Raw genomic sequence first — 3,018 nt, 5'->3', positions numbered from 1 at the left:
AAATAGGTCCAGACGGTGTGGAGGGCATGGAACAGAATGACATATCCTACCTCTATTTTAAAATAGAGTTTATTACATGTGTTCTGCAAATATCCAAGTGTAGCTACCTTTAGACTTTGAGATATATATATATATATATAAATTTTATTAATTGGAGCAGGCTGCCCTAGCTAGAGTCCTCAGATACAACAGGGAAGAGCATATCATGCACTCAAAATGGATGGAAACAGGTATCAAGGAACCTCAGTGGAACATAACAGACAATGACCACCAGAGAAACTAAATCAGTGCCCCTCTGACTGACACTCAGATCATCTTAGTTGAGGCCTTAATATCACTCTTTTAATATAAGCAGCCTCCCTGAAAGCTGACAAAGACAAAGAGAAATCGCACATGGCTTTTGATTTCAAAAAGGTAGAACATTTATTCTCATTTTGCAGTGCCAACCTGGCAAGCAGGACCAGCAGGCTTGTCCATAACTTTGGTTTGGATGACAGTCTTCTCCCACTCAGCCTTCCACTCCTGAGGTTCACTGACATAGCTCCCAGGCCCCAGGTTCTCTCTGAGTTCAGATTCTACTTGGATCAGCACCCCAGAACCCTGGGAGTCTAGTGGATATGCTCATTTTGATAGCTACCAATCTACACTCACTCAGAGGTACATCTGCAACCTGAGACGTTGGCATTCCTTCGAGACCCCACTTTCAAGTAAATTGGGTGCAAAAAAAATTTAAAATATGAACCATAAGTACCTGAACACCTGCCATTGTTCAAATTCACACACACACACACACACACACACACACACACACACACACATCTAGACATATTTATTCAAAGTTACTAAAAATTCTACTAAAAATAGCTAGCAGGGTGGAGCATTAACTCTGTGTGCTATGCCAAGTGCCAGATGATTTATCTCATTTAATCCTCAGATTCCACTAAAGTGGATGCATTATTCCCATTTTGCAGAAGAGAACACTGAAGCTCAGAGCTTGGTAGAATGGCTTCCCCAGAGACACCTACAGAATCTGGGCCACAGTTTGAATCCAGGGAGTTGTATTTTAGAGTTCATGATCTTATACAGGTTCTCTTAAGAAAAGAACAATTATGGAAGTCGTGATCGAATTCTATAAAGCACAACCAAAGAGATGGCAATAAACTAAATGATTTAACCTCAGTGCTCCCCACCCAATATACTTTCACCAGATAATGGCCTGCCTTCCCTTTCACTGCATGGTCTGTTGCCTCGGTCAGATATAAATCTGCTGATGCCTGCATCTTCCCAGAGCACACTCAGCTTAAAAAAAGATGAGCTCAGAATAAGGACTGATCCCTTCCCATGCCTCAGTGACAATACCTACCGAACTCTTCCTCAGTCAAACTCATGTGTTTCTCATCCCAGAAAAATGCATGTTGTGGCCCAGTCTCAGAGAAAAGATTGGAAATAATTTCCACTTCTCTACTATGGAGAGTTCCCCATGATCATTTTCCAACAATGAAGAATTCTGAGGTTTAATTTCCACTTTCCCAGTGTTCTTACAGATTTGGAATTATTTCCATGTTCCCAACACAAGAATATTTTTAAGAAAAAAAGGCTCTATCTGGCACAGAAAAATCACTTCAAAGTCATTTAAGAAGAGAAAAATAGCACAAGAAAGTGAGATTGATAACAGTAAACTCCTAGTCTTGAAGATTAATTGAGGTCCTTCTCTTGTTGCATTGCCCCCACCCAGCCACATTCTAGAAAACACCCTATGATTTTAAGAGCTATTGCCCTGGCCCCAGATAGCTCAATTGGTTGGAGCATCTTGGGAATATACCAAGATTGTGGATTCTACTAAGGCATATGTAAGAAGCAACCAATGAATGCATAAATAAGTGGAATAATAGGTAATGTTTCTCTCTCTCTCTCAGACAGAAGAAGCCAGCCCTGATCAGCAGAGCCACACGTCCATCCCACAACTAACTGCAGATGCCAGAGGAGCCCAGCTGAAGCAGAAAAATGACCACCTGAGACCACACTAGATTGTCAACCCATACAGCAATGATCTAAATAAATGATTGCTGTTTTAGGCGCTAAGATTTGAGGTGGTTTGCAACATAGTAAAAGCTGTGTTGGGTGTCCCCAAAACATGTATACATATTTTAAGAGCTGATAACTCATTTAATTTTCACTCCGTTTCAGATTTAACTGATTTGAAATGATGGATGAAGCCAAACTGAGCTTTGAACAAAGAAAATTTATCCTAAAGTGACACTAGATTTCTATATGGGGATACATAAAAGATAAATGTATGGTATAAAACTGCAACAGTTGACGAATTGAGGGCACACAAATACCAAACAAAATGATTCTTGATATTTGTAATTCCATTGCTTGCAGTTATCAACAGTGTCTGGACCAGAACGGTCATCAGTTTGAAAACAGGCTTTGACAAAAAAAAAAGTTATTTATCTCTGTAGATTATTTTAAATTTTGAAAACAAACTGTATGTTAATAAACACTGACTTTGTAACCATTCAAAGTGCATATACATGGATACCATGTATTTATCTTATAAACTACAGCAGATAATTAAGGGGAAAATGATAAAGGGAAAATTCCTCTCAACAGACAACTTAAAATTTAATAAAGGATGAGCAAACATTACTTGTTCTCTTGTAAAGTAGATTTGTTTAAGATATGTTCAACTACACCCCTGTATAGTAATATAACCTGAATTAAATCACTTGTATTAATTGTTTTACTTTTTTTCCTTTGAAATGTCAATGTGATACAGTGGAAGGAATGTTGGTTGATAACTAAGAGAAGAGCTGGTAACTTGGGCTCTTTCACCAGCTAGCTATGCAACTGTGGCATGTCTCATTCCCTATTCCTCAATTCTAAGGAAGAAAAATGAAGGAACTGGATGTGACTACCTTTAATGCCTGATCCAAATCTAAAAGGAAGAATTTTTATGTCATTTTTGCCTGTTTTCTTTTAGCATTTTTTACCACTATATTTCTACAATGGAAT

Source organism: Myotis lucifugus, unplaced genomic scaffold (assembly GCF_000147115.1).
Source record: "Myotis lucifugus unplaced genomic scaffold, Myoluc2.0 scaffold_232, whole genome shotgun sequence".
Taxonomy (NCBI): Eukaryota; Metazoa; Chordata; class Mammalia; order Chiroptera; family Vespertilionidae; genus Myotis; species Myotis lucifugus.
This window is presented reverse-complemented; position numbering follows the sequence as displayed.